The 12,524-nt window shown below is 40.8% G+C and overlaps 1 long non-coding RNA gene across 1 annotated transcript; it reads left to right on the top strand.

Moving 5' to 3' along the window:
• The first annotated feature begins 435 nt into the window (after positions 1-435).
• On the top strand, positions 436-11,012 carry LOC109392693 (uncharacterized). Its single transcript, XR_002126109.1, has 3 exons — positions 436-664; positions 9,433-9,576; positions 10,297-11,012. It is a non-coding gene; the product is annotated as an uncharacterized LOC109392693 (long non-coding RNA).
• The last annotated feature ends 1,512 nt before the right edge of the window (positions 11,013-12,524 follow it).

Here is a 12,524-nt window from a genome sequence, read left to right on the forward strand (position 1 = left end):
TACTTGGAGGAGTCTGGGTAAAAGGAAAACATGGATAAAAAGACAAAATTCAAAGAGAAAATTTAACAGAGAAAATAGTCTTATGGTAGGCGTAAGTACAATTTTGTAACTTGCTAGTGTCCAAAGCTGAGACAGAGGCATTCTTAATTACAACACTCACAACAATCCATAAAATAAAAAATTAATCTGGTTGAATTATTGGTTAGGGCATGATAGGCTGCAAGTAAAAGAAAACCAAACTAATAATGATTTACATGAATTGGTGATTATTTTTCTCACTTAACAAGAAAGTCAACGGTGGGCAGTTTTCTAGTCATGTTATCAAAAACTCAGGCTTTTTCTCTCTGTCTTCTCTAGGGTGCTGATTTCATCACTTTTGTAGCATCATTGTCTCAAGTGAGCTGCTGCAACTCAACATCACATTCGTGACCGAGGCAGGGAGAAGAGGTGAGGACAGGCTAGAGAGCTCTCCTCCATATGGAGTTTTCATCAGGAAAGCAATTACCTTCCAAGAAGCTTCCTACAGATTTCCTTTCATGTTTCATGGCCAGAACTGGATCATATGAACACCCCTCCCTATAAGAGAGGCTGGAAAAGTGAGCATCTGCCTTTTTGGCCTTTAGAAAGAAAGGAGGGCAAGTGAAGGCCTTGGGAATGGCTTTGGGTGAGTGTCTTCTACACATGATATGAACAGTTTTTCCTGATGTTGAAAAACTCACTCCTGGGTCTCTTCAAAATGAGGATACTGTGTGACACTTCAGATTATGCCCTAAATATCAACCTCTGAAGTAAACTCAGCAGCAAGTTCCATCATGTTTCAGGGAACTTAATGTTTCTCTCTATGGGCTGATGGCTTAGGCTAAAAACACAAATTGGGAGAAGGCAGATCTATACAGAATCAAAACAATACAGCAAGTTCATAGCCCTGTTGTAATCTGGTTGAATTCAAGGGTAACATTTAGCCTATCTAGAGTGATGTATGGACAGCAGTGCCCTTGAACCAGCCCTTCATAAATACTATATCTCACAACTGAACTTTGAATAAGAATGGGACCACAGGGAGTTTAAGTTTGTAATCGCCAGCACAAACTTACTTGGAGAACAAAAGCCTGCATTGTTGATAAGGGCACATATATGAGATGTGATCAAACGATACGGTGAATGCTTAAATTAAAAACATGTATTACAGTAGAAGACACATTGCCATTAATCCTCCTCAAAATACCCCCCCTTGCTTCAAGCACACTTATCCTATCGTTCTTGCCACTTCCTGAAGCAGTTCTGGAAGTCCTCGTCTATGAGTGTCTTTAGTTGCACTATTGTGGCTGCCTCCATGTCCTGAATCATTTTGACTTTGGGGAAGAGCCAGAAGTCGCATGGTGCCAGATCCGGTGAATAAGGTGGATGAGGACATAATGTGTTGATTTGACAGAAATTGCTGCACCAGAAGTGATGTGTGACATGGAGCGTTGTCACGATGAAGGATGATTTATGGCACCCTTTAAAACACACATTCTCTCAACCGTGGCTCACACCCAACTGACTGCGCTGAACAAGCTGTAACTTGTCACACACTGTTACTAAGGTTCCATGTGCCACTTCCCATATTGAAGATCCCTGCCTTTCTGTTGAATGGCACTTGGCAGCAGCATTCACCATATTTTGTGATCACACCTCATGGATTCTTTAACAACCAACTAGTGAGAGAAGAGGGTAAATCTCCTTCTACAAATTCAGAAGCATCACCAACACGTACATGCCTGATGGATAAACACTCACTGACTGGTGAAGATGAGCCCCAAGAAGAAGTAATCATTTTCTCTACTGTACTCTCTACTTTGTCTCTATTTCAGTGATAGCATGTGCAGCCCAGATTTATGTAGCTTTATTGCTGGCTATGAGCTTACTCATTTCGTAGCCCCAGACCACGTTATTTTTCATAGTAGATTTAGGTATGATTTTACAAAAATTTAGAAATAATTTTTTTTATTTTTATTGAACAGTGGATGGTAGTTGCTTAGGTAATATTGGAGGCACAGCTTTACACAAAGGAATGCATGACAGTTTACTTCATGCTATTTTCAGTAGTAATTATTTGAAATAAGCAATATTTAAATTCTTACTGAAGACCGGAATATTAGATGCAATAAGCTAGACCTAGAACATAAAGGCTCAGGAGAAGGAAGAGGTTTTTTCCCTTGAAGAACTTGTGAACTAGTTGCGGGGAGGGGCACATAAAACATATGTCTGAAAAAGGAAACATCACTTTGTTTTAATAAAGAGTAAATTCTACATTGGGCAGGGGAGAAAAGCACAATTTAATTATAATGCTTTTGTGTTTTATTTCATGTTTAAGGTCTTAAGGTCTTTTGCTTGATAAAAAGGATTAAGGACTATGACTGGTTTTATAATTGGAGGTGGTACGACATAAAAAGAGTTGGTGAATGGGGTTTCCTGATGTGAAATTTTAAAATATACCTGAGAAGTATATTCTTCATCATTTATAATCAAGCTACATCTTTTGCATTAATTATGGGTTTAGATTAGAAACAGAAACAATTTGCGAGTTGTTTTTTATTGATATAGACATTAAGGAGGCATTCCCATCTTATTTGGGGTTTAGTCACAAATGGAAAAACAACAGCATACAAGTTACATACTTAGTTGCAAGAACAACAGGAAATGAACCATGAACGAGACCTATGGGGAGAACAAACAAGCTTGCTCACTGTCACAGAAAGTTACAGAATTAAGAGGTGGGATGTCAGTTAGCTTGGAGCATGAAATTCTGGGCAAAGAATTTCAGACCTCATAAACTGACAAATACAGAGTGATGTGCTTTTTAAAATACTCCTGCTATTAGATTATAAAATCTTTGAGAGTGATAACTGTCATGAAGGTGTACACTTATTCACTCGATAAACACTATGGCACTTTGGGGGATCAAGAATAAATAAGAAATAATCCTTGCTCTGTTATGGACCATGGTCTCCTAGAGGGGAAATGATGTTTATACAAAAAGCTGTAATAGAAGGTAGACTGTTTTAAATTCCATGGCAGGAATATAGATCCAGTTCAGGGGACTCTGATATGAAGGATTATCTCCAGCTGTATGGTATCAAGAAAGGCTTCATAGAAGAGGTGACACTTGAGCTAGACACTAGGTATTAGCAGCACTTTGACATAGGGAGACAGAAAGAAGAACATTCTAGGGAGGAGGAACAGTATAGCTAAAGTGTTGGTGACAGAAAAGAGAGGCATATGTATAGAAAGTGAAAAACAATCCAATTTTCTTGGTCCATAAGCTCATTAAATAGAAAAATGAGAGATAAGGTTGAAAACATAAGTTGAGGTCAGATTCTAGAGTCTGTTAGGTTTAAGTGAAGGCACTTGGACTTTATTCAGCAGATAATGAGCAGCTATCGATGTTTTTTTGAGTACCTGATAGACGCTGAACATGTGTTTTTTGAGTGGATGAGGCGTCAGGCGATCTGAACCATGCTTTCACTCTGTACACTCTGAAGTGCCTAATACAGTGTTAGGATGTAATAAGTATACAATAGTATATTTTAATTGCCTGTAGAGAAATACATGAGCAGGGAAGCCATCTAAGAAAATTATTTGAGAAAGTTTGACATCTTACAGGGAACAAGAAAATGATGGACCAGATGTACTCTGTTGGCACTCAGTATTCATATCTATCTCCTTTTTTGTGCTCCCTGTATCACAGGGGCTAGAATACTAGCAACTACATTTCTCAGGCTCCCTTGCTGCCAGGGTTCGAGATGCCTCCCATGAGATTTGGAAGATGAAATGCAGGTGGAGGCCACTTTTGTTTCTACAGCAATGGCAGGTTCTGGCAGAAATGACTTCACATCCCACTGTCAAGTGGCCAGCCTCATGAATGTGGGGCAACTGTGAAATTGGCGGCAGTTACTTGACCTCTGGGTGTTGACACTGATTCCTGACCTCTGGTTCACAGCTACGGGGTTATAACCTCCAAATTTAGCAGAGGCATGATCTTTCTGTCTGCCAGGGTCTCCTCACTTACACGGCTGCAGCTTTCCAATAATTTGGTAGCACCCAATGCCCTGTATTAAGTTCCTTTCTACTTGACATACCTAAAATGGCTTCTGTTTCTTGTGCTGAACCCTGACAGAAACAGGAGACAAGGAAAATTGCACAGCAGAGGGAGAGAGTTATTCAAGGATGAGTCATGATGGGATGAAAAAAAAGAAGAAATTCAAGTCAAAGATCCTTTTGTACCACCAAGGACATCAATATGGCTTTCAGCCTGCTTTAGTGCAGCCCCTTGTTCTCAGTCCTCTCTTTCATCTACTTTAAAAACAAACACTTTTTCCCAATTACAAAAATAATATATGCTTATTGTAGAAAACTTGAAAAATACAGTAGTCTTGTCTTATCTGTGGGGGATACGTTCCAAGACCCCCAGTAGATGCCTGAAACCGAGGATAGTGCCGAACCCTACATATATTGTTTTTCCCTATGTATACATACCTATGATAAAGTTTAATTTATAAATTAGGCACAGTAAGAGGTTAACAACAATAACTAATAATAACAGAACAACTATAACAATGTACTGTAGTAAAAGTTATGGGGACAACTTTGGAGCCATTATTAAGTAAAATAAGGGTTGCTTGGAAACAAACACTGTGATACTGCAACAGTTGATCTGATAAGTTAAAAGGCCACTAAGTGACTAATGGGTGGGGAGTATGTAGGGCCTGGGTACACTGGACAAAGGGATGGTTCATGGCCCCAGGTTAGATGGAGCAGGATCACATAAGATTTCATAGTCAGTGCAACTTAAAATTTAGGAATTGTTTATTTCTGGAACTTTCCATTTAATATTTTCAGACCATTGTTGACCATGCGTAACTGAAATCATGAAAAGTGAAACTGTGGCTAAGGAGGAAATACTGTACAGAAAATTATTAAAAAGGAAATAAAAATCACCCATCATTCTACCGGAGAGAGCTTCTTGAATCAGTAAGGAGACGGTTCATCTATAAATGATATAGCAGTAGCTTAAGTGAAGTCAACGTGTATTTCTTTTTCTCACATAAACAATATTTATAGGTAAGCAATCCAGGAACGGTATGGTGGTTTCATGACCATCAGGAACCAGGCTCTTTCTCTGGTGTAGTTCTGCTATTTTTGACACATGCTTCCACTTCACTGTCCAAGATGACTGCTCTAGCTCACTCTATCATATGCGCATGCCAGCTGGTAGGAAGGGAGAAGGACAAAAAAGCTCATCCCCTCTCTTTCGGGAAATCACATGTGACATTTTGCTTATGTTCCTTTGTTCCCAGTGGTCAACATCTATTTGAAGAGGAAGGTGAGAAATGCAACCTGTATTCTGCACAGCTGTGCATTCAGCTAAAAATGGGGGGTTCCATCCTAAGGAAGGAGACAAGAAAGGGTGTCGGAGGACAGTTCCCACTCTGTCCCATCACTGTAACTAGCCATCCAGTCCTCCCTTACATGGAAGCTTGTAGTTCTCCGTTCCTGGCCTCTCAGGTCCCAGCACCACCCTTATCTCAGAAATCCTACTGCTGATGTCATTTTTTTGTCACTTTGCCCTCTGCCCCCTGCCTGGAGCATTTTACTTGGAATATTTCTCTTAACATTAGTTACTTTTAAAATCTTTCTCTGACTTCCTGCCCACCCCATCTTATCTGTCTACCTGAAAATGTAACACCTCCCTGGGCTCTTCAGGCTAAATTTCTATCATGCCCTTTTCTAAAGCCATCTTGACCTGGCTTAGACAATAGATCCTTTTCCAAGAGGACTTCAGGCTGTATTGCCCTTCTCCTGACCCACCATTCTATTTTTCCTTCTTAAAGTCCAGTCGTTCTTGGAAACAGCATCTTCCTTGAAATTTCCTGAGCCAACTGCAGCCCTTTGTGCACTGCACATGAAGCTGTGATCAAGGTCCCCTCCTCTCTCTGACCAGGGCTGCAAGTCATCTTCTCTACTGTAAAGTGCATCTCTACCAATTTCCAGCCAGTATTCCTTAAGGGTCCTTTTCAGTCTGTGAGTTTTCTACAACCATGGTTTTTCTTTTCCTTTTCTACTTTTTCTGCTCATACATTAAAATCTTTTCAGGGACTTGAAGCCCTCTGATCACAGAAATGTATGAAAATAGACAGCTTGTACATTCTGTTGATGAACTTTCTCTCTTGGCTCGCTTTAGGCGAAGCAAGGCTCAAGGAACATCTTCCTGCATCTTCTGAGACCTACCGGCTCTTATCTACATTTTGAGCTTCCCGAAGCTTCAGGCTTTGAGATGCAGCCATAGACAGTAGACTTACAGTGCTATTCCCTGGAGAAATTTCCTGGCTGTGAAAGCTCCTATGGCCTAAATAAGGTGGGGATGCTTTCCCAAGGAAGTGGAGGATCAGTCCATACAATTCAATATCTAATCCCTGTGCGTGCAGCAAGACAAGGAAAGGAGAGTCTCCTGGGCCTTCAGCAATCACAATAGTCTAGGAGGTTATGCTGCTGTAACAAACAGCTTTCAAATCTTAGTGGCTTTAAACCAAAACGGTTGCTTGCTTGTTCTTTCTACTTGTCCCTTGTGTGTTGGCAGGATGACTCTGACAACAGATATTTAAAAACCCTGGCTGATGAAGAAACTCCATGTCAAACACTGGTGGTCTCCATTCCAGAGAAGAAAGGGAGCTCTGCAGTGTCTTGTATCAGTAATTCAGTACTCCAGGCAGGAGGAGACCCATGTCACTCCTACACATTGGCTAGAACCAGTCACATGTGGTCCTATCCAACCACAAGGAGACCAGTAAGGGCTCTCTACCATGTGCTTAAAAGTGTAAAAAACTGGAAATATTTCGAGAACAGCACTAATGATATCATAGAACCTAAGAAAAGTCTAGCTAACATATACAAGCCACTATCTGACCCAGGCTAACTTGAGGCAGTTGCAATTCCCATTTCTAAACCTCTTTGTGTTTTAATCAAAGGAAATCATTTTCAATGTTTTGTTTCTGATTACTCCTCATGCCTCTCAAATTGTTCTACTTCAAGGTGAAATGTTTTGAGAACTGTGGTGCAAACCCCCAGGCCTGTCTCAGCTTCCTTGCTAACATCCTTGGCACTTGGACTCTTCTTGAGCCTTGTACCCACCCCCACCCCCANCACCCCCAATCCCACCCCCACCGCCAGCCTCAGTCTCACCCCACCTCCCTTGTCACCCTGGGAGCTGCTTGCATGCATGACTGTTTTAGTGGATGGCAGCAATACACAAGGGCACCTCATTGTTGGAAAGGAACTGCCTTCTGCCTGCCAAGGACAAATGCAGACACACAAAGCAATATCAAGCAAGACTTCACATCAAAGGGAACCCTGCCTGGGCTTGCCAAGAGCGGAGCTGCCTCTGCACCTCTCCCTTCACTCTCTAATGTTAGTCTTCTTAAGGCTCAAGGAGCCCATGGTAATCCTGGCAGTTCTGTCATTCACACAGCACTCCTGTTCACTCTGACACCTGAAGCTCAGGCTTTCCCTGAATCTGGCCTCGACCACTTGAACAGAGCAGAGTGCCAAGGGTTCAAAAATGTTGGCAGATTAGGAAGGGGAATCCATGAGAAACATTTACCCCGTGAACTCTGAGTAGGAGAACAGAATACTTCACAACTTGTTCAGTGCAACCACACAAAGAGTAAATTAGTCCCTGATGAAGCCTTCATGGAAAAAAGCACGAGAAGGAAAACTAAACTGTTGAGGAAGGGAGGATGTTCTGTGTGCAAACGTTGGGTAGCATTAGAACCAAGGCTGAAATGAAGACTGGCTGTGCTAGGCATTCAGACGTGATGGGGAGAAGTGATGTGCCAAAGCGAGGCTCCAGAGAAACTTCGAGTTCTACTTTAGGATCAACATCAGAATTCAGGTTCTGTTGCTTTAAGGAAAAGAAACTTCTGGGTTTTGGAAGGAGGATGAGGAAAATATAGAAAAGAGAACTCACAGGGACAGAGAAAGAAACAGAAACTTTATTTCAGGACACAGGTAAGGCTTTCTGTTCTGGATGCTAAAGAACTCTTTTGGGAAGATACATTAATCATCAAAATAGAATGGAAACCTTTGGAAAGTTTTAAAGTCAAGTATTATGAGAGCTGGAGGGGAAACTTAAAGATTGTCTTTTCCAAATTATTTTTTTGAGTTAAGAAAATCTGAGGCTCAGGGATGTCAAGGGCCTTTTTTGTGGTCACACAGCTGGTTTCTGGCAAGGCTGTAGCTAGAACCCTGAGCTCCTGACTCGTAGGCATGGTGGAGCAGTCCCAGACATGGCATGGGATCAGTGCACAGGTCTGAAACCTCATCAAGTACAATATTTTTTAACACAGTGGCTTCAACCCTTCGACTAAGATCTTCCACTGTGGCCAACCCTACTGCCCTGTTCCAACAGCTTCCCAGAATGGTAGTAATTAGAGCAAAAAAAAAAAAAATAGTAATGGATAGGGCCCAGAGAAAATGTCACATTTCTAGAAGTAGGAGGAGGGTGGAGATAATGCATTTATGAACTTTTCTACTTTCAGGCCATTTCATGTGACCATGGGTCCACGAAGAGAACTCAGGCATTCCATGATGGGGAAAAAAAGTTACATCTTTTCTAACCTCCCACTGAAAGGCGACATTTCTTTCATTATGAATGTAGACAACAAATCATGACAGAATTTGCAGTACTTGGGCTTTGTCACTAATAAAAATAATAAATATTCTCATATCAATTGTGGTAGATACCTTGAAATATCTTTACCCTCATTACCACTTTGCAATCATGGTAGTTGTGAGATCTGCCACTAGCTCTTTTTTTTTAGTGTTTAATAAATAAAAACATATATTACTATGCCACAGATTTTTATAAATATTTGATAACAAAATTTCATTGTAATTAGACTTCTAATTCTATGTATATTATTTTATGCTGGTAAAGGCATTATTCCGAGAGGGAATCTGTAGACTTCTCCTGCCTGTCAAAGGGGTCCTGGCAAGAAGATTAGGAACCCCTGACGTGTGAAGGGTGAATAAGTGTCAGGTTGCCAGTGGATACCCATGTCCCTCAGTCCCAGGTCCTTGTCCCATCCCCCTGTGGGCTCAGAGTGACAGAGATGCTCACTTGTCATTCTGGGTTGGAGAACTGCCAGTGTCTCTTGCCACAGACTGCTCCTAATTCCAGGGCGCGCCAGCCTTTGAAAGCTGGTATGACTACATTACAAAACGTGACAGGAAAGAACCCATTGTTTGGCATTATTATTAAAATGAAGGCTGAGAGGGATTTTGTGACATTTATATTGAGAGAGTTGTGTTCACACGTCCCAGGGAAGTTGACTTTTCTCAGGGAGTCGGCACTCCAAATTCCACTAAAAAAGAAATCTTTTTTTTTTTTTTCAGAGATGGCAAAATCTGGTTTGGCATGGCAGATAAATGTTCAGAAAAAAATGAAATTTTAAAGTATCAAGCCACCATTTTTCACGTCTTGAATAGGCAAAGAGTTTGAAGATGATGATTCTCTCAAGATTGGTAGGGTGTAACGAAGTGAGTATTTTCTTAAGCTGCCCATAAGACCAAGTTGGCATAACTTTTCTAGATGGCAGTTTGGGCTCTATATTTTAAGTGTTTTCACCCAGTAATTTCACTTCTAGGCATTTATCCTACATACAGAATTACAAAGATATTTTTTTCAAAGATATTCATCAATATAGTATTTGTATCAGTAAAAACTGGAAACAACACGAATGCCAACAATATGAGGTTGTTTCAATAAATCATGGTACATCTGCAGGACAAATTCTTATGTAGCTAATTTTTTAAAATAGCCATTCTGAGAATATTTAATGATATGGGAAAATGTATCAATATACTGTTAGGATTAAAATGCAAGACATACATCTACATGTGTGAAATAATCCTGGTTTTTAGTTTGAAAAATATTTATTGTATTTCTTTGCAATCTTCCTTATATGCTTGTGCATGTAGTAAAAAAATAATAAAACTGGAAGGAAATGTATGAACATATTGTAATCTTTGGGTAGCAGTATTTTAATTATTTTTATTTACTTCCTTATACTTTTTTAATATTCTGACATGAGATAAAGCAGTAAGACATTGTTTTGTAAGTGATGAGCTGGTGCCACATGAGCTGAGGGCTGTTTGCAGTGCCTTCTTGTTGCTCCAGACAAAAGTTTGTTTTGCTGGTTGCTACTGAGTGTATTTTTCTCCTAACCTTTGTGCTCTTTCTCCACCATTGGCTTCCAGATGTCTGATTTCACCAAGTTCAGGGCACTCTACTCATGTGCGTTGGCCCCTCGAGCTTGGACAGAAAATTCAGAAACGACATCAAGGCTGCCAATCTGATAGAGTCAGCACCAACATGAATGTCAACCAGAGACCTCTTGGCATAATGAAAAATAGTTCAATGGGGAATTTGAAGCTTTCGTAAACAAAGTGAGGATTGAGCTTAAAATAGGGTGAGAATTTGAGGAGGCATCTGTCCCCTTCTCTCTTCACCTCTGACTGCTTCTGCCTTCTTGTGCTTTGCGCCTGTTGAGAGCAAGGAAGGAAGATGAGAAATAATTCTTCTAGAGCCACTTAACCTTTTGCTGGTATTTGTTTAGAAGTGATACATTTTCACATGTCAGTGATTATTTAGCATGTAGTGTGTAAACTGGCTAGGAAAAAATCTATTTGTGTAGATGAAGACATATTTTCAATGGACTTTACCTTGAAAGTGAAAATTGTGAAGGTAGTTTTCTATATGTGAAAATTTGTTTCATGGTTCTATTATTTGCAATGCCATTTTGAATTTTGAGAACACTAGAGTCTGTATTCCATTCCTCCTCTCTTTCTTAAACTTGGATCAATTTTCTCCTGCGTGAAGTTTAAAGTAATAAAAGCTGAGAAACCATTTACTCAATGCCTCCTGTTGCATAGCAATCTAAACAAACAAGCCCCTTTTTTTCTGTTAAGAACTTTCCAATAAAACAAATCACAAAGGTTGTGTTTAGAAAAAAGATGATTTCCAACCCTCCTTTTTTTTTTTTCAAAGCTTCCTTTAAAAAAAATAGAGGTCAAAGACTGCAGGCAAAAAACTCAATTGACTTTTTAGTGAGTCACTTCTCATGCTACTGCAGGGGTTTGAAAACTTTTTCCTTTGCGGTGAGGCCAGAGAGGCTGAGCTGGACATGTGGAGACCAAGCCAACCATAGCAGGAAAAACAACAAGTAATAATAAGCATTAAGTGTTCAGTGTCTTCCGTGGGCCAGTCACTGTGCCATGCAAATGATCTAATCCCATAACACACCTCTCGCATTGGACATCTCCCATTTGCAACCACCGGGTCCACTCTTGACTCTGTTCTCTGCCCGGAACGATGACCTGCGTGGAGTGAGACAATGGGGTCCCTTGCCTAAGGGTATTGGCAGGAGAGAGGCGGGAAAGACGGGTATTTATTTTCCTGGCTCTTTCCCTGCTGGTTGTGGCAGTTTAGCTGTGCCCCACCACCCATCGTCACCGCTCCTGCCAGGCAGCCCTCGCCGAGCTCAGGAATTGACCCTCTGCCCCCTCAGGCTTCATGGTGGTAAGAGCTGCCTGCCTGCTGTTGATGTTTCTAGAAATGACTCTATCTCCCATGGTAGATTCCAGTCCTACCCGACCTCTGCAAAGAGTATCTTTGTTAACCCTCTCCCATCACCCCTTTTGTTTTCTGCTCACCTGTTACCACTGCTACCATCCTCAAGGAGACCACTGTTATTTCTTGTTAAGAGAATTGTAATAGCTTCCTAATTGACGCTGGCTTTCCAGCTTATTTTAGATACTCTTGCAAAACAAATCTTTCTAAAGCACTGCTAAGACATTCAGTCGACCCCCACTGCCCACAGGAAAGCATTCAAACCTGCCAGCTTTAGACTTTCCTGAGCTCTGAGCTTTGGTGAAGCCATTTGTGCTCCATCTGTCAGACAGAGAGGCACTTTTGTCATTCAACGTGACTGCTCACACAGCAAACGGGTCTGCGCAGGCCATTTCTAAAAGGGCACTCATCCTTCAAGATGCTCGCTCTTACAGCCCCATCCTTCCCGTCAGCCTTCCTTCCCCGATGTTCCTTGTGGAATGTCTGCCTATGCGATTTACTGGGAAATCCATCAGATACCAACCACCTTGCCGTGCATCCTCTAGTGTTTGGGAAACATTACTTACATTTTAAATTATTTGTCTTTTGAAAATCATAGGCTTTGGCACAGAGTACTTTTAGCCTTGACTGTAAGCTTTGCCAGCATTGGAAACTCACACAAATTATTAACCTGGCAGAGCTTCCCTTCACTCAAAAATGAAAGGGTAATAATAATACTTACCTTACATGGTGTTGTGAGGATTAAGTTAGCATATATAAAACTCATATTACAGGGTATGAAAGATAAATGCTATTTTACTTCTCTCTCTTTTTTTTTCTCTTCCCTTCAACTAGTGCTCAAAACTAGCTAACATTT

Source organism: Hipposideros armiger, unplaced genomic scaffold, assembly GCF_001890085.2.
Source record: "Hipposideros armiger isolate ML-2016 unplaced genomic scaffold, ASM189008v1 scaffold_344, whole genome shotgun sequence".
Lineage (NCBI taxonomy): Eukaryota > Metazoa > Chordata > Mammalia > Chiroptera > Hipposideridae > Hipposideros > Hipposideros armiger.